The sequence below is a fragment of the Alexandromys fortis genome, unplaced genomic scaffold (genome assembly GCF_014885135.2).
Source record: "Alexandromys fortis isolate MF-2015 unplaced genomic scaffold, M_Fortis_MF-2015_v1.1 scaffold_88, whole genome shotgun sequence".
In the NCBI taxonomy this organism is placed as follows: Eukaryota; Metazoa; Chordata; class Mammalia; order Rodentia; family Cricetidae; genus Alexandromys; species Alexandromys fortis.
In genome coordinates, this window is record NW_026067961.1 from 4,346,460 (window position 1) to 4,365,451 (window position 18,992).

Here is an 18,992-nt window from a genome sequence, read left to right on the forward strand (position 1 = left end):
GTGGGTAACAGTGTGTACATTCATCCAGAACACCAAAGGTTACCACTGCAGATTTATTGCTTGTTACATCATTTTACTGTGGGGCTGATTCATGAGATCAGTTTATTTAGTAATTAAATAATATTAAATAAGGCGACTGTACCAGCTCACACCAGCCCTGACTTAGCTCACTCCACTGCCCCCTCCCTCTTGCAATCAGTGTCTGATAAGAGGGATGGGTGCCCACAGGTACAGCCTGGGCCAGGATGTGGCGGCGTGAGCCTTTCATTAGGTCCACCATCTCAGCTGCATAGCATCTCACAAAACGTTCTCACCTGAGAATTCCCAGCCTAACTCAGGGCCAGACCTTCTTTCCTGGGTTGCCCCCATCCTCTCTGCTGTTGCCTTGGCTACATCATTGTTTATGTTCAGCAGGTCTCGCCTGTTTTCCCTTGGTGGTGTCACAGGGATCATCACACACAACTTTATACTCAGGTCAGCTTTACAGCCGATCTCACGCGCTTCTTAAGCTAGGGGAGGGACTTTGAAGTTGCCGCCGGGATCAAGGCTAAGTTTAGTTTGCTAATTTGGTCTTTTTAACAGTTTGTTCTTGAAGCTCTTGAGCGCGTGGGAACCTGTTAGCGCTGGGCCGTGAGCACTCTTTTGGTTGCCATAGAATTCTATAGTTGACTTTGTTTACATTTCCTTTTAAAGACAGAATCTCCTGTAGCCCAGGCTGGCCTTGAATTTGCTTTGTAACTCAGGCTGACCTTAATTCCTGATTCTCCTGCCTCAGTTTTCAAGTGCTGGGATTGCAGGCGTACTCAGCTTGATTGACGTTTTAATGCGGTTCTGTATCACATCGTCGGTGCATCTGTCCACCCAGCAACCCGTCGTGACTTTCTGCCTCTTGCTCTGTAATAATTTTAGACTTGCAGAAGCCTTGCAGAACAGTGTGGAGAACTCCTCCCTAACTACCTCTCATCCGATTTCCCCATGGGTAGCCTCAGCTTCCCTCGTGTGTCCTGTTCCAGGATCCCACATGACCTGCCTCCTTGGTTTTCTTCTGTGTCTCTCACCTCAACTGTTGAGACAGGGTCTCTCGTGGAACCCAGGAGCTCCCCAATTAGATAGGGCCAGCAAGCCCCAGGGACCTTCATGTCTCCAGTCACCCTTCTCAGGTACACCGTCACAGACACACCCAGACGTGTCGTCTCCTAGGTGATCCCCAGTGCAGCCAGCTGATGAACCATCAGTCTCACGAGGAGTGTGCTCTCTTACCCCAGCCCCGCCTTTCAAAGGCGTCACCACCTCCCACGAGCACCACAGGGAGGGGCTGCGCTCTGAGGGACCTTTCACACTCCAGTGGCCTGAGGATATGTATACCTCTGGAGAGAGCCACTTACACCTTCCCGCACTGCTGACCTACATATGAACACCCTGCTTCCACCTGGTGCTCTGGGTCCCAGTGCAGTCTCTGACACTTGGGAAGCAACCTGTTTCCAAAGGAGTCATCCCCTGTGCCCCCAGAACTGGCGCTTTTGTCTTCAGGGTTAGCATGGAGCTCAGACCCTGCTTCTAAAATCACCTGTGTTTGGGCTGAGATGATTCTGTGGGCAAAAGCCCCGGCTTTGAAAGCTGAAAAGCCTCACTCCAATCGTGAGGAACCCAGATAAAAAGCCAGACAAGGTCCCCTGAGCTCCCATTAACTCCAGCGCTGTGGGGAAGGAACATGGGGCTGCCAGGCTAGTTCCTGCTTCAGGGAGAGACTGTCTCAGATGAACAAAATGGAGAGTCGTAGAGCAGGACACATGCAGTCATCCTGTGGTAGCCGGAACACACACATGCTCATACACCACATGCACTTACGCCATGTATGTGTCTATGCATACATGTTCATATACCACATGCCATGTATGTGTGTATGCACACAATGAATACACAAAAGAGGACGAACCACTCCGCCTTCTGCAGGGCAGTCAGGGCATCCGGTCATTTGGATGACCAGATTCGCTCATGTTAGTTCGTGCTGTGTGTTGGGGTTTCTCTCACATCTAGGCTGACTTTAAACATTTCCTGTGGTTGAGGGAAGCAATGCCTGAAACAGCGGTGTGATTCTCAGGAGAGAGCTGCGCTGAAAGGTGTATATGGAGAAGGACCGCTCCTTGCTGGAGCCTGGGTCTGAACTGTCCCTCCAAGGCCGTGTACTGGAGCTCATCCCCCAGCCTGAGCTGTTGTTAATGGGAGGTGGTGACTGCTATAAGAGCTGAGGCTTCTACTTTCTGGTTCTTTCCACCGACCCACGAAGTCCTTATGGTGCCCAACCTCATTTGTGTCCGCTCTCACTGCCAGTGTTAAAGACCAACCCGGGCCCACAGTCAAGTGCTTTGTCAGTGAAACCCAGCATTTGGTGTACTTATTTATTTATTTTGTTTATTTATTTATTTATTTATTTATTTATTTATTTATTTTGAGACAGGATTTCTCTGTGGCTTTGAACAAAGCCTGTCCTAGAACTCACTCTGTAGACCAGGCTGGCCTCGAACTCACAGAGATCCACCTGTCTCAGCCTCCCAAGTGCTGGGATTAAAGGTGTGCACCACCAACGCCTGGCTAAGACATGGCTCTTTTAATAATAATTTTAAGAAATGTAATGCTGGGGATCAAGCCCAGGTCATGCATATGCTGGCGGGTTCACCGCCACGGAGGTGCAGCTCTACCTCGGCTCTAAACACGCGCCTCTTCAGGGCACCATCAGCACGTCCTGCTGGAGCTCAACCCCTAACAAGGTCCATGACCATCATGACTTCCCAAAGCTCCCTCCAGCTTGGCCCTTCAGACACGTGTTCTGATCCCCCCCACTTCCATAGACAAGTCTTGCCTTCCCAGGAATATCATCTAAATTTTGTGGAAAGCCCCCCCTCACTCAGCATAACGTTTATGTAGTAAGTATGTGCACACGTGGATCCTATCAGCTCGTCCCTCTTGCTGGTGAGCAGACGCCACTGTATACAGATACATAAATGTGTCTATATGTGTTAATTACATTATATGGCTCCATCCTGTTAATCTGTCTCTGAAAGGCAGCCCTGAAGAACGAAGGGTGTCCACTTGTGTGCAGTGGCCCTGGTGTTTTACCTCACGCTTCCGATCCCTCCGGCGACCGTGGCTTTCAGTCTCCTTAAGACCATTCTGCTCCCCAGAATGGTTTGTTTACTTACATGTGATTCTTGCAAAGCAACTCGGCGTGGGGTGGTAGATTGACAGGCAGCTGTCCCCTCAAGCAGCTCATCTGACCAATCTCCCTTCATTGGTCACCCACTGAACGTGCGTGACATGTCCGTCACTGTGTTGAGTTTGTGAAAACAGGCTTGGAAAGGGACCGAGACCCTGCTCGGGCATTCAGGGTCCATCAGGAGGCTCAGTGGCACACACCTGTAACCCCAACCATGTGCAGCAGAAGCAGGAAGACCAAGAAACCAATGCCAGCCTTGGCTACATGAAACCTTACCTTCCTAAAATAAAATAAGGGCTGAGAATGTGCCAGGCTTAACTGGCAGAGAGCTCACCTAGCATACACGAAGCCTTCTGTTCAATTCTCAGCATAAACCCACAGAAGTGGGGCTTGGCGGCACATGCCTGCCCTCCGGTACTCCGGAGCCTATGGAAGGGAGAGTAGGAACTCTGAAATGCTCAGCTATATAGCAAGTCTGAAGCCAGAGTGGGTTACTGGAGACACAATCTTAAACAATCGTAATAAACTAAAGCCCAACAGAGGCCCTGGGAGCTGGAGTCCTTTGTTTAGAGTTCTCGGGCATCACCTTGTCTGTTCCACCCGAAGGATACGGCGATGGTCGAGACCCGCAGCGCTGCTGGGAGGGTCATGCCGTGGCTTCTGCTGTTGTGTGTGGGCTTAGGGCTGGGGGGAACACAGAGGGCAGGAAGGAGCCAGCTGTTTCCCATCAGTCTGCTGACATCTCTCACCTCTGGAAGCAGCTGCTGAGGCGCGGGTGGGAGCTGAGGTAGGCGGACAGCCTGCAGCCGCCACCTCACTTCCTTTCTGATTTCATGGAGAGGGTGGCACATGCCCTCAGCCACAGCTGCCTTCACCTCTTACATGTGCCCAGAGACTAAGGGGTGTGTTCCTGGCGTGCCATGCGTGGAAAATTCTGGATGGAAGCCTTGTGCCTGTGTAGAACCCAGGCCCTCACATATGCTAGGCAAGTCTTCTCCCACTGAGCTACCCACATACCCTCAGTTCTCCTCTCTTTTCTCTGCTCTTCCCTCTCTCTCTCTTTTTCTTTTTTGAGACAGAGTCTCACTATGAAGCCCTAGCTGGCCTGAAGCTGGCCTGGAACTCATAACGATACACCTATCTCTGCCTTCCAAGTCCTGGGATTAAAGGTGTGTGCCATCACGCTCAGCCCCAGCCTGCTTTTCAGTCATATTGAAGAACCCACAAGAAAGTCTCTGGTAGTTCAGTAATCTTTAAACCTATAAATACCTTTGTGGCAGGGCAGGGAGCAGAGAAAGAAAAACAGGAGCTGGGATTGAGATGAGTTTGTTCCAGGCTGCTTTAAACAAACGCATCATCGTGTGGAATCTGATTTGGGATGAATGAGAGTACAGTAAATCTGAAAATATCCCAGGCACTGCCTGCTGTGGCTCACCAAACAGGAAAATGACTTCAGCGCTGTGGTCTTTTCCTCTAGAGTCACACCAGGCAGCTCTTTGTACTCTCTTGAAAACATTTTAATTCTTCCCCAAGCACCATGTTTCTTGGAATTATTCACCGGAAATTAATAGTACTGTGAATCTTAAAGTCATTCAAACCACAAGCGACTTTGCAAGAGCTCCTAAGAGTAGTATCAAAAAGCAGCCAACAGTCTACGCTAGCATTAGTCATCCCTGCACACAGCTCTCTCCCCCACCCCACCCCAAAGACGGCGAGTTCATTTTCCCCGTGTTAGCTAGGCTCTGACAAGCAAGATAAGCAAGTGAAACACACCGGGCAGCGTCAAGGGCTGGGGTGGAAACGAGATAAGGGCAGGAACTTCAAGGTGTGGGGGTAGAAGCAGCAGGAGCCAGGACAGAGGAGGTGGTCAAGGAGGGTGTTGCTGAGAATGTGATCTCAGAGTCAAGGCTTCAGCAGTCATCAGGACATCCGGGGAAGAGCAGGCGCGATATGTAAGGGCGGGAGGTACAGTGTGCTGGGCTCCCCCAGAGTGCGGGCAAGGAGAGCCGGTGAGGGTAAGGATGCAAGCAAGGCGGCTGTGGAGAAGGCAGGCAGACTGGTCAGAAAGAGGGAGGCTCAGTGGGCCAGCGCTAAAGCAGAGGTTCTGCACGGATTGGCCATCCTTACTCTCACCGATAAGCGCGGCTCTATCCAGGCAAACAGGGAGAAGGATGCCGTGCAGCTAAGAAGTGAACGAGGGATGCTGCTTTTAGAAGGCACTCTGTCCTGCTCCAGTGCTGGCTTCCCGTGTCCTTCTGAGCGGCTCCTGGGGAAGATAAAGAGCCGGCTCGTCCACGGCTGACATGAATTAGACCCCACTTCCAGGTTCCTTCTACTGCTCTTGACCTTGTGGCACCCTGGAGCTGGCTATGTGACCTTCCTCGTGGAGAGGATGATTGTGTCCATTACGTGATGGAATCGTGTGGTCAGTTAATAACGTGGTAACAGCCCCATGGCCGTCAAGGGTTCCGGGTGTCTTTGAAAGAGCCATGACACCAACTGAAGCAGTGACATTAGTGCCACTATTATAAGAAACACATGGAGTGTTGGTACCAAAAACAGTTCAGGGACAGGAAAACTGTGGGCAACAGGGAGGGGACGTGTACAGGGCTGGGCCAGGAGTCAAGGAGAATGACATTTACACTCAGGATGTTCCGAGGGTGTACGAGTGAGGGTTTGGGAAGCAGTGGCCTGTTAGCAGGGTGAGGCGAAGAGATCAGGGCCTGACCCCCGGTGGCGCTCGCTCACTGTGCCTCTTCCTGTCCCACCCACCTCATGAACACTCAATCTGCACGGGATTTGTATCCCCCAGTTTTGGGGTCCGAGCCCAGAGTGTTGAGCACACTAGGTGTGTGTTACTTAGGATGTTACTGAGGCAGGGCAAGTCACAAGTTTAGGGGCTGCCCAGGCTGGATGGTGAGTTCAAGTTCAGCTTGGGTAATTTATGAAGTAAATGAAACAAAAATTGAGGAGGCTCGGTATTAAGTGTGTGCCTAACCTGAAGGAGGCCCTGGGTTCAATCCCCAGTACTGCAAAAAAAAAATATTTACTTAAAAATAATTTTTAAAAAGTTGAATAGAGGTGAATGCAGAGGTGCATGGCTGCCCAAGATGCACAGACTAAGTGGCAATTGAGGACTCAGTCCTAAGCAACATATTTGTGTTATGTTGTTCTTTTACAAAGACATAGGCGATGGGGACCGGCTGCCACTCGTGGGACCATTTGGTTTGAGGGTTTGGGAGAGGTAAGAAGTCTCTCTAGAGCCTGCAGCTCTGCTGCTCTGATCTTTCAGCTCTCACCCTCGATACCTGACCCCGGGTTTTTATTAATAAGACTAATAATTAGGACTGCGCTACAGTCCCAGGTCCAGTTCCCAGAAACACGCACACGCAGACACACACACTCATACTCATGTTACTAAGAATGACCTCTGGCTTATATTTCATGTCCACTGGTAGTTAGAGTGGAGCACATGATAATTGTGACCTTCGTTATTCGCTAATCACTAATAATACCAAGAACTCTCCCATCACATGGCATCACTTTGGACAGGTAACAGAGTGAATCATGGTGAGCTTTTCTGGAAGACACTGGATTGGGGGTAATGACTAGATGTCCTTGACCATGGGGAGGGCACTAGAGGTCATCTGTCATTTGGGGTCAGGACATCTGTGACTCTTGCCGAGTCTACTAACGGCTGTATTCCCTCAGCAGCTGTACTGTGCACACCAGTGTGTTCTGATAATACACTGAGCCAGGAGCAAGGAATGGTGCAGAGCTCAAAGTAGAGGTGAGAACCAGGCAGGCTCGAGGGAATACAAAAGTCAGGAATGTCAGGTGCTGAGGCAGGAGAAATTCAAGTTTGAGGCCATCCTGGACTACACAGAATGTTTCTCAAAATCACACACACACGAGAGAGAGAGAGAGAGAGAGAGAGAGAGAGAGAGAGAGAGAGAGATCAAATGATAGACTGCCTCTATCACAAGAAACCCTGGGTTCCATACCCAGCCACATAGACCAAGTACAGCAATGCCTGCCTGTGATCCCAACGCTCAGGAAGTAGAGGCAGGAGGGAAGAAGCCCAAAATGCCCTGACCCACATCAGCTACTTGTCTCAAATTAGAAGTAAAGTGAGCCAGGCAAGGGTGACATTTTATTATGTCTGTTATTTATTTTCTCATTTATAATTTGCATGTGTCTTGCAGTGGTGTGTGGGGGGGAGGTGTGTACATGTGTGTAGGCTCAAAGTTGACCGTGATCGATATCTACTTTATTTATTGAGGGGTCTCTTGCTGAACCTGGAGCTGGCAGTCGATTCTGAGTAGAGAGGTAGCTTATCCCATGGCTCCTGTCTCTGCCTCCTGAGTATTGGAATTACAGGTGCCTGCCGCAGGTGCCCAACAAAAATGAACTGCAGACCTCATACTGGCAAAGCAAGGGCTTTGTCCACGAGCCACCTCCCCAGCCCCTCAAAGGCTGACATTTTTTTATTGTTTTTATTGAGCTATACATTTTTCTTCACTCCCCTTCCTTCCTCCCCTTTTCCCTTTTCCCCTCTCCCATGACTGCCACGTTCCCGATGAACTCAGGATATCTTGTCTCTTTCACCTTCCTTTGTCTATCCATGTGTGTCTCTCTTAGGTTCCTCTTTGTTGTCTAGTTTCTCTGGGTTTATGGCCCGTCGGCTGGTTTTTCTTTGTTTTTTTTTTTTTTTTTTTTTTTTGGTCTAAAAGCCACTTATGAATGAATACATATTATATTTGTCTTTCTGGGTCTGTGTTACCTCACTCAATATGAGGGCTGGCATTTTAAGGCAAAAAAAATAAATGAACACATCTTGGGGACCGTCACCTCCAAGAAGCAGTATGCATACCAAGGGAAGAAGGGCACAGGTTGTGGGGGTTGAGTCTGCGTTAGACAGCAAGATGGAGCTTGTGATGACCGTGTGTGAGAGACGCCACCTCAGCATGGAAAGTTGTTATCACCAGCGCGGTAGAGACCAGCTGGCCACTGTCATCTGGGACCTTGACCTCTAGGTGTGTGCTTGCTCAGTAGAAGCCTGGAGCTGGCCAGAGCCTCACCCCCTGGAGTGTGACCTGCTCTCCGGCCGCTGCTGTTTGGATTTATGTCCCCTGGTGTCCATGTCAGCGTGGCAGCGGACATTAGCGCGGCTCTGCTGGAGAATAAAGGTCACGTCTGTACGTGCTCGCTTCCAAACGAGCTATAATTATATTCCATCCCCAGGACCGTGTGACTCACCTCAGCCCTCATTCACTCCACCCAGTGAGCTATCTGCCTCTTGTGTTCAAATGTGAACTCACTTCATCGTCTCCACTTGGCTTTAAAGATGATTTCTGTCTTGAAAAGGATCCAAAAAGTCAGACGCCAAACTCTCAGATGATTCTTCCGAATGCATAGGGAGACACACCCCGTCCCAAATGTCGGTTAATGTTGGTCACTGGGCCGCAGTGATGAATCCCTCCAGGTCACCGCCACCCATGAGGCAGTTCAACGCATTGGGCTTCAGGCAGAAGTCAGGAGGCAGAGCAAGGATTTGGGCTGCTTCTTCATCTTTATTTTATTTATTGTGGTGCTAGGATTGAACCTGGCGCCTTTTGAATGCTAAACAGGCACCCACCGGGAGTTTGTTTTCTTAATCTAAGCTGGGTTGAACTCCTGGCAACCACAGCACCCTGCTGCCCAGCGCTGAGCTGCAGCTCTCTCTCGGGAAAGGGCTGTAAATCTGAGGAGTCTGGGGCACTTGTCCGGCAGTCAACACATGTAACCTTTTCCGCGAGGGAACACGCGCGCGGCAGTTAAGAAGGCTGGAAAACAAGAATCCCTTCAAATTCCTTGCTGTAAACACTCATCTCAGCAAGTACGTGTTGAGCTTTAGCTGCGGTCTGGAGACGGCTAGGAAGACACTGTTCTTTGAGGCTTGCATGGACTGGCTGCTAAGGTCACTGAGAGCGCTGGCGGTTGTCTGGGGCCTGCGAATGCAACCTCACAGAAGCCAAGTTTCAAACAGGCACCCTGGCTAACGATGCTGAGTGTGTCTTCCCCTCAAAAGAACGCAATTTCTCTTGAGCATCAAATGATAGTGACGTAGAAGATGGTTCTCGTTAGCTTTTAGAGCTCACGGTCCCAAGGCTAAAGAGATGGGTCAGTGGTTAAGAGTGATGGATGCTCTTGTGAGGTCCTGGGTTCAGTTCCCATCACCCACACCATCCTTAACTCCCTAACTGGGGGAGCTGTTTTCCTCTCCTGACTTCACCAGGCATGCTTGCGGCGCACTGACATACGTGCAGGCCAAACAATCATAAAATAAAATGAATCTGAAAAAAAAAAAGTTGTAGGATTCCCATACCAAGTCACATGGCTTGTTGTGTCCCTGACCAAGGCGATCCTGTGAGGTAGTCTTAGCATCCCCATTTAAAGCAAATTCATTTAAATTTTAAAACCATGTTGTGTAAAACAATACAGTTCACATATTAAATAACACCATGAATGAACTGCTCTGATATAGAGTTAAACAGGAGAAAAAAGGGAAGAATTTCAGATTATAAAGCTTGGTGGGAGTAGAGAGTAATGCAGCCAAATGGAAGTCAGTTTGGAGGTTCCAAAAAAAAAAAAGAAAGAAAGAAAGAAAGAAAGAAAGAAAGAAAGAAAGAATCCCTTCAAATTCCTTGCTGTAAACACTCATCTCAGCAAGTACGTGTTGAGCTTTAGCTGCGGTCTGGAGACGGCTAGGAAGACACTGTTCTTTGAGGCTTGCATGGACTGGCTGCAAAAAAAAAAAGAAAAGAAAAGTAGACCTGCCATCTGACCCAGCTCTGCTGCTCCTGGGTGTATACTTAGTGTACTGGACTGCCCCGTAGAGATATTCGCACGCCAGTGTTTATTGCTGCTTTATTTATGTCGGCAGGGAAACGGAAGCAGCCTAGATGTCCGTCAGCAGATGCTGGTAATGCAAATGTGGTGTGTGCACAGCCCAGAGTGTTATCCAGAAAAAAAATGGGAAATTTGCAGGAAAATGTGCAGATCGTGGGAGTATAATATCAAGCAAGGTGACACAACCTCAGAAGAAAGCTGAGCATTCGGACACATATGTGGGTCCCAGCCTGTAGAGTGTATGTGTATGTGTGTGAACAGGTATAGGTACACATACAGTCTGAGTAGACGTGTGTGTAAACAGATATAGGTGTACATACAGTCTATGTATATGTGTGTGAACAGGTATAGGTGCACATACAGTCTAAGTATGTGTGTGTGTGTGTGTGAACAGGCATAGGTGCACATACAGTCTAAGTATGTGTGTGTGTGTGTAAACAGGTATAGGTACACATACAGTCTGAGTAGGCGTGTGTGTAAACAGGTATAGGTACACATACAGTCTGAGTAGACGTGTGTGTAAACAGATATAGGTGTATATAAATCTATATGTGTGTGAACAGGCATAGGTGTACATACAGTCTATGTATATGTGTGTGTAAACAGGTATAAGTGCACACACAGTCCAAGGTGTGCAGAGGAGACCAAGGAAGAGCGCTACCAGCAATGAGGGAAGGACTAGAATGTCGGCAAAGGACACCTAAGTCAAGACAGAGGATCCTAAGTTGAAATTTTCCCCCTTGTTTTTCCTTTGTGTGAGTTCAGCTTTCTGGGTGTTGAGTCGCAAGATCTACTGTTGCATTTCCGAAGACTCGGGCGTTGACATTCTTTTGTGGGAGTGATCTGAAGATTGGGCTTTCTTTTTAATGCCTTTGACCATCAGGGCCTAGGAAGCAAGCGACACGAGTCACTGGACATATTTGTCACACAGACCCACTTAGAAGAGGCACCCACATCTTACAGATGGGGAAACTGGCCCGGAGAGTTTGAACGGCTCCCTCTGTCCTCATTCCTAGTAAGTGATAAACTAGGGATTGAAACCCTACAAGTTCACCTCTGTCGGAAATGCTCCAGGACATCTTTGGATCTGTGGGAAACCCTGCTTGTGCCCTGAAGGTTAAAATTCTCTCGTCATGGTCTGGAGAGATGGTTCAGCGGTTCAGAGTACTTGCTGCTCTTGAAGAGAGCTTGCGTTTGGTTCCCAGCACCCATGACTCTAGTTCCAGGGCATCTAAAGCCTTCTTCTGACTTCCATGGGCACATGGTACACATTCATTCATCTCATCTCAGGGTTTAATGTCCAATGACATGACCACAGGTAACACCCGTGGGAAAATCTCAGGAAATTTTCACAGGAAAGTGTAATTCATAACATTTACATGGTCCAGTTAATGTTTACTCAAATTTCAGTTTTCTGAGTACTAATAAAAATTGCCTCCAAACTTCTCCTGAACTGTCTTTATACATTCATAAAAAAAAATTCTCAGCACTTCAATATTGGTTTTATCTACATCCACTATCTCTAAGCTTTCCAGTTAAACGCTGTGTGTTTTATCTCTGAGAGATACCATTGTCCTGGCTCTTGGACCTGGGTATCAGCCTGAAGGTCAGTCTGAAGTTAATGATTGAAATCTCAGGGTGGACATTATTCCTTGTCACTTGGAAATTTTCTGGGTCATCATTTTCTTCATCTCTGTAACACAGATTCTGAAGCATCTCAATGGAAACTGATCTCTGGGAAAATCCCACTGCGGCGCGTTGACGGTTCCACCTTGTAGGCTCTAGCCCCCTGCTGATTGGCCATTGTGCTTATCTTTATTTTTTATAAACGATTCATTTTTAATTACGTGTGTAAGAATGGGTGTATGTACTTAAGGACAGATGTCATCAGAACTAGAAGTGTGGGATCTCCTAGAGCTAGAGTAACAGGTGGTCGTGGTCTGCCTGACCTGGGTCCTTTGTAAGCACCTGTGCTCTTAACTGCCAAGCCATCAGAGCGGCCACTTTCGTTTCTCTTTCCTCAGCACGGACCTGCTCAGCCCATTGTGATGCGCCCCTAGTCCTCTTTTTACTGTGTATCGAGTTACTTAGGCTGGCTTTAAACTCCCCAGCCCTGCGGTGACAGGCACACAGCATTAAGCCTCGCTCTGGTGAGCTAGTTTGATATTCCGGGCCACCTGTCCTTTCTCAGGTCCCTCACCCCCTGAGCCTGCTCTCAAGGCTCCAGAAGCAGGGTTCTATTAAGGACGGCTCTGTGCCTTCGCCCATCTCTCTCTGCATAAATCTTTTTTATCATCTAGATTCTTATGATTCATTCAAAAGAAATTTGGAGCCCCGTCTGGCCTTTAAGCAAACATTTCTAGCAAACTGACCTATTTTAATGTCGCTTTCGGGTTACTTTAGGCCGGTGAATAAGGACGTATTCACGGGCAGCTAAGACCTCAGCTGTCGATTCCTAAAGGACGACTCAGACTTTGGAGATCTGAAGGTTTTTTTTTTTTTTTTTCCTTCAATGATTCAGAATCAGTTTTGCAACTTGAAAGCAGCCTGTGAGTCACACGTTTATGGATGGGCTGTGTTTCCTTAGAACAAGCCTCACTTCCTTATGGCTTTAGTTCAGCTCTCTGAAAGTCGCCTCTCAAACTCTCCCCCTCCCCCATCCTTGGAGGAGGATGCGCTCCGGGGCTTTGCGACCAGATTCTGGAACATTATCAGCGCTGCCTTCTAAACTCTAAATATAAACCCTGCTTCCGGGTCCTGGGGGTGGGGTGGGGGAGGGAAGGGTGGGCGGCGGGGAGGGGGTCTGTGAGCGTCCAGGCAGCAGACCTCTCCTTTCCCCGGAATGCATTAAAACAGGACAAAATAATACACCTTTGACTATTTAAGGAATAGGCTCAATAAGACTTATGTTGCCAAAGCCACGGAGAAGAGAGAAAAGCCCCTCTTCAGGTCTAGACAGACCATTTACAGTATCTCTGGTTTCCCTTTTTGATCAGGAAATTAGATCAACAGCCTTATAGGGAAAAGTTCATCTGGGTCACAGGTGGGGCCCTTGTTAAAGTGTCGACTGCTTCATCCATATTAGGCAACAGGAACTGCCTGAAAGGCATTTATTTTTCATCCTGTGTCATAAATGACTCAGTTCTGATATTATTTACCAAGCTCAGGCTGAACTCACCAGGGAGGCAGCTGGGAGATACTCTTAATTCGGTCTCTGCAGGGCGTGCAGTGGCTGTGAGGGCCAAGGGGCTCCAGCTCACACCCCAGGGTCCAACTGCTCCGGTACTCCAATAGCACAGATGTCATCAAAGTGATTTCCCGTCACTAAGTAAAGCTCGTTCAAGTTAAGGGGGATCGCACACAGTCAGCCTGGAAACCGCGTGGATCAAAGACGCTAATTAGTGATCGCCACAAGCATGTAACCGCAGCTCCTAAATGTTAGTCTAACATTCTGGACCACGGGGCAGTCCATTCTTGGCTCTTTTAAGTAGTCTTTAGTTTCTGGGTGGTTTTAGATTCATGACAACACGGAATGGGACGTGCAGGGTTCCCCAGCACCCCAGCCCCTGTCCCCAGGCACAGCTTTCCACTATCCATATCTGGTACCAGGGCAGAACCTTTGTCACAATCGATAGACTTACAGTCATGCCACTGTCAGCCCAAGTCCATAGTTTACCCGAGGGTTACTCCTGTGACTGTATGCTGCGTGAGTGTTGGCCAATGCGAGAAGACCCAGAGCGAGCACCATTAAGGTGTCTGCCTACAACCCTTCTCTCCTGGGCACTAACCTACTCAGAGACCAGAGGTCTTTGTTTCAATGCCATTATCTAAATGTGAGCTAAAGCCAAAAGCTTAAAAAAAAAAAAAAAAAAAAAACTAATGTGGAACTTAAATCATGGCTGTTAAAAATTGTAACAGTTTACTTAAAACTGTCAATAGTAAAAGTATCACCATTGGTGTCAAGATTGAATGAGTTCAGAAAACATGCCTGAGTCTTAGAGGCGGCTTAGAGGTTGAGAGCACTGGTTGTTGGTTCAGAGGATGCAGGTTCAGTTCCCAGCTCCCACGTGTCAGCTCATAATCTGATGCTGCCCTCTGGCTTCTGTGGGCACCAGGCAGAGGGCACATTCATACATGCAGCCAACACTCGTATACAGAAAACACGTTTGACATTACCTTTGCAGCTGCCACAAAAAGAAGTTTATTGGTTAAATAAATGAAAATACTCTTTAAATTTTTAGCCAAGGGACAGGAGAAATTTCTCCCAACACCTGTCAGGAATTTAGCTAAAGTTAAGCAAAACCACAACAAAGAAACTGAAAAAAAAAAAAAAAATCTCCAAGAGGCAGGACAATAAGTCATCCTGGATAACCAGAGTCAAGGAAGAAGTCACAATGTAAACTAGAATGTATTTTGAACGGGGATGGAAATGAAATCAGCCCATCAAAATATGCGTTATGAGGCTAAAGATATCCTTTGCTTGTTTTGTTTCTTTTTCAAGATAGGGTTTCTCTGTGTACGTCCGGAACTCACTCCGCAGAGCCGGCTGGCCTCGGGCTAAAGACACCCTTAGAGGTGGGGGCTGGAGAGAGGGCTCAGCAGTTAAGAGCACTTGCTCCCGTTCCAGAGGACCCAGTTCAGTTCTCAGGGAGCTAACAGCCATCTGTTACTCCAGGTCCAGGGGATCTGAAACTCTTTTTCCAGCTTCAAGGCAGCCGCACACATGTGACAAACACTCAGATATATGAATATACTCGATTTAAAGTAAAACAGATCTTCAAAAACCTCTCCAACAAGAGGTCTAGGACCTGGCTCAGTGGTAGAATTCTTGCCTAGCACCTTCGAGACCCTGGGTTTGAGCCCAGCATTCCCCACCCCTCCGGGAGAGATGCTCCACCGAGCACACAGGCTCAGAGGGCTTCACTGGAGGGTGCTGGGGTTCGAATGATTGTTTCTTCCGCAGCTAGTACTGAACTTTAATTGCCATTACAGCATCATTGGAAAGCCCAGCTGTGAGGAGACATTAGTCCAGTGGGTTTTACCCTCCTCGTCTTGGGCGTTGGCTCCCTTTTTTCACTCTGGCTCATCCTGACCTTGCCTTTTCTTCATGTGATGCCCTCTTCTGTGTCTTGATACAGTCAGAAGGCTGTGTCTGGTGCTGGCCTCTGGATCGTGAACTTCCTGGCCTCCAGAGCTGTGAGTCAGTACATTTCCTTCCATCCCCTTCCTTCCTTCCTTCCTTCCTTCCTTCCTTCCTTCCTTCCTTCCTTCCCCTTCCTTCCTTCCTCCCTCCCTTCCTTCTTTCCTTCCTTCTCTCCTCTCTCCCTCCCTCCCTTCCTATCTCCCTTACTCCCTCCCTTCTGTCTGTCTGTCTGTCTGTCTTCTTCTTTTGTTTTTTCGAGTCAGGGCTTTTCTGTGTAACCCTGGCTGACCTGGATCTTGCTTTGTAGACCAGGCTGTCCTTGAACTCACAGAGATACACCCGTCTGTCTCCCAAGTGCTGGGATTAAAGGTGTGAGCCACCACCACGAGCTCAGCAGATGTGCCCATCTTCAGCCCACCTCTGCCAGCCAAGCACACAAATGTGACAATACTCAGTTCCCATCCAGAAACCTTCAGCAAACCTGGAACAGAAGGAAAGTTCCTTGACTTGAGAAAGGACATTTGCAAAAAAAAAAAAAAAAAAAAAATCCAAACTACAGCTAGCCATATCATTCATGATGAAACCCTGGGTGCTTCTGCCTGATAATGGTCAAGACAAGTTTGTTCATGCCCGCCTTTCTTCCTCAAGATTGTCCTGGGGACCTTAGCTTCCTCAATGGTACAAGAAGAATAAGGACATACAGATTAGTTAGATGTTTTGTTGCCGTGACAAAATGCCTAATAGAACATTGCCTTTACACACACACACACACACACACACACACACACACACACACACGTGTGTATGTGCGTGCATGCAGCTGTACATGGACTTTTTCATGGATTCCAGAAATCAAACTGAAGTCCTCATGCAAGCTCTTTACTAACTGAGCTGTCTCTCTAGTCCCAGAAGGCAACTGAGGAGGACACCCAAAGTTAAACACTAGCATCTGCATGCATGTGCTTGTGCTCTCTCTCTCTCTCTCTCTCTCTCTCTCTCTCTCTCTCTCTCTCTCTCACACACACACACACACACACACACACACACACACACACACACGGCAGTAAGCCTTCCACTGCCGTCTCACAGAGGGAACATTTTCTCATTTGTCCAGAGTTTAAAACTGTCTACTGAATAAGCAGGTCCAGGGGCTGGGAAGAAAGCATGTTGGCGAGGAGAATTCCTGCCGGATGGAGGAGAGCCAGAAAGCCTTTCACTAGGAGACAGAGAAAGTCAGAGCAGGCTATACTAGGATTAAGACATTGCCCGGGGCCCTTGGGTAAACAGTGAGCCGAGCTCTCTACATTCATCTCAGGTCCCCTTTCAGACACACCTTGGTATGCCTGAAATGACACCTTGGCCTGCAGTAGAAACGTGTCCCTAATCACCTGGGTCTATGTTGTCACTGGCAGACAGGTGTCCTGGCCGTGAGTAATCACAGTCTGCTGACCACACACAGACGCAAAGACGACTGCTTCATTAATTGTTTGAAGTCAGTGATGCCAAGGACGGAGTCTGTTGTTAGCGCATTGCTTACTGAGGACTCACCCCGTGCCACACTCTTATCCCGACTGATGCACAGCAGAGCAGCGATGTGGCCCCAGTTGCTTAAGATCTGGCAGGGCTGGTGACGGCAGCAAGGGCGCAGGAATGTCTAGACCAGTGCTGCGTGAGCATCATGTGGCTGAGTTCCAGGAGCGTGGATTTAAGGATGCGTTATGTAAACTGTAGTTAGGAGGGAGACAGAGTCTCAGGTGCTGACTAGGAGGCTAGGAGCAGATCCATAACCCAGAGCAACCAAGGTGAACAGACCACTGGGGACCTCAGGAGGGGGTTGGAGACAAATCTCCCCGTTGTGTCTTTCGAGGAATCTGTGGTGAGTGAATGAACAGAATTACCCAATGCTCTGTCCTCTTGGCCCTCAGGACAAAGTGACCGATTTCAAAAGAAAGCTTTTTGACCAAGATGCTCAGTCCTTAAAACACAGTTTTCTTAACTGTGGCTCCAGTGTGAGGCCCAAGAGAAGGGCATCCATCACTAAGGAGTGACATCTAGTCCACGGACCAGGTCGGGATGAGGGCAAGAAAGAAGATGGGTTAATTGGTTTGGGTTTGGTTTTGTTTTCTTGGTTTTTTTGAGACAGGGTTTCTCTGTGTAGCCCTGGTTGTCCTGGAACTCACTCTGTAGACCAGGCTGATCTTGAACTCAGAGATCCGCCTGCCTCTGCCTCCTGAGTGCTGGGATTAAAGGCGTGTGCCACCACCTGGCTACTTTATTGGTTTTAATCTTGTGTGTATGGTTGTATGATGTGTATAAGTTAGGCACACACGTGGCCGTCAGAGGATAGCTCAAATGCTAGTCCTCACATTCCCCCTCGCTTGAGTGTTTGCCACTGCATACTCTAGGCGAGCTGGCCCACAAGTTCCCAGAATTCCATCTCCATCTCCTATTTCGCTGCAGCATGCAGGCATGCTGGGATTATAGGTGCATGCTACCATGCCTGAAGTCCTTGTACGTGTGTAGTGGGGATCTGGACCAAGGTCCTTGTACGCGTGTAGCAAGCACTTCTGTCTACTGAGTCATCTCCTCAGCCCAGGAAAATGTTTTTAGGACCCCCCCCACCCGTTTAGAATCAAAGGGGTTGTGACTTAAGGGAAAATATACAGACTTTAAAATTGCAGGTTTTCTTTTTGATTCACCCATACACTATTGTTGAGAAGAAAATGATTGGTATTATTGAGGTGTTATAAAATGAAAGAGCTTTGAAAATCTTTTACGGCCTGAATTGGGCTACGTGTTCCCCATGGCTGACACGGCCTTCTGTAGCTCAGGTAATGGGCTCTGACCATTGCCAGGGAGACCTGCCCCTGCCTCCCTTCTCATGTTATTTGCCCAAATATCATGGGTAGCTTAAAATAAGGCATTTAATGACTGCTACAAAATATAATAGCACTTTAGCCATATTATACATAACAAATGTAACTCTGATGCATGCATCCATAACACACATGTGAGAATTAGAAACCCGCTGTAATTAGGAGGATCGTAACCTATTTATAACTAAGCACTGAGGTCAGGCCATGTGCCGAGCACAGTGCAGGATGCTGGCACGGAGGAGCAAGACCTCTAATAAAAGCAACCTAATGACACGTGACGCCAAGGACGTGGAAAAATGAGCACCTTCCAGCCTTGCTTTGGTGGCTTTGTCAAATGGTGCCACCGCAGTTAAGTGTGGAGTTACCATATGACCCAGCATGTCTACGGCCGGGAGTTACTCAAGAGAACAAAAGTGTGTGTCCACGAAAGCTCACCGTCCACAGTGTTATTCGCCCCTACCCCAGACATGTGGCAACCGTCCAGTTGCTCGACTGATGGGCAGACAGTAAAACTGCTCGGTCCAGACAGCGGGGTGCAGCTTGCCAGGTCAGTGCTGATGCAGGGGACGCTATGACTGGAACATCCGTGTCCTCAAAACTCATACATTAAACCCTAACTCCCAGTGCGCAGTGTGATAAGATGGGGGGTGAGCCAGTGAGTAGGGCATGAAGCGGGAGGGGTCAGGGGCGGAATTTGCCACCTTACCTGAGAGATGTCCTCCACCCAGCCAGGTGTGGAGGTGCCCATCTGTAATCTCAGCACTTGGGAGACCCAGACAGGATTTTTGACAAGTTCCAGGCCAGCCAGGACTGCTGACTGAGACTCTGAAAATACCCAAAACAAACGGGGGGGGGGGGGGGGGGGGGG

The 18,992-nt window shown here is 48.4% G+C and overlaps 1 long non-coding RNA gene across 1 annotated transcript; it reads left to right on the plus strand.

The window, feature by feature from the left end:
* The first annotated feature begins 10,010 nt into the window (after positions 1–10,010).
* Positions 10,011–11,558, plus strand: LOC126508153 (uncharacterized). Its single transcript, XR_007593727.1, has 2 exons — positions 10,011–10,526; positions 10,574–11,558. It is a non-coding gene; the product is annotated as an uncharacterized lncRNA (long non-coding RNA).
* Positions 11,559–18,992: the final 7,434 nt, after the last annotated feature.